At 35.3% G+C, this 295-nt stretch overlaps 1 protein-coding gene across 1 annotated transcript in view; it reads left to right on the top strand.

The window, feature by feature from the left end:
* The window catches only part of LOC119581803 (protein polybromo-1-like), a gene marked incomplete at both ends in the record, with an annotated part of 78095 nt that overhangs the window by 24712 nt on the left and 53088 nt on the right, over positions 1-295 (top strand).

The following is a 295-nucleotide window of genomic DNA, read 5'->3' as shown; positions in this document are numbered from 1 at the left end:
ATACTAAGACAGAAAATTACAAAGGGAAACTAGAAAATTTTCCCAAAAGGAATGGGGGGATTGATTGATTGATTTCTGTGACTATAAATTTGTCATTTAAATTAATAGGGGAATGTCTTTTTAATTATAATCTCCAAGGATGCTTATTTCTCTGGTCAGATAATTTTTTTCCCTTTGATTTAAATTTGGCACGGTTGGGGGGATTTCTGTTGACGGGAATATAACCCAACTGCCCCTGGATTTATTTTTCATCCCCTGTAGTGAATTTTCCACCGGGAAATGCATCATAAAGTGG

The sequence above is a fragment of the Penaeus monodon genome, chromosome 15, assembly GCF_015228065.2.
Source record: "Penaeus monodon isolate SGIC_2016 chromosome 15, NSTDA_Pmon_1, whole genome shotgun sequence".
Classification (NCBI taxonomy): Eukaryota; Metazoa; Arthropoda; class Malacostraca; order Decapoda; family Penaeidae; genus Penaeus; species Penaeus monodon.
Note: the sequence above shows the minus strand (reverse complement) of the source record. Positions and strands in the feature narration are given on the sequence as shown.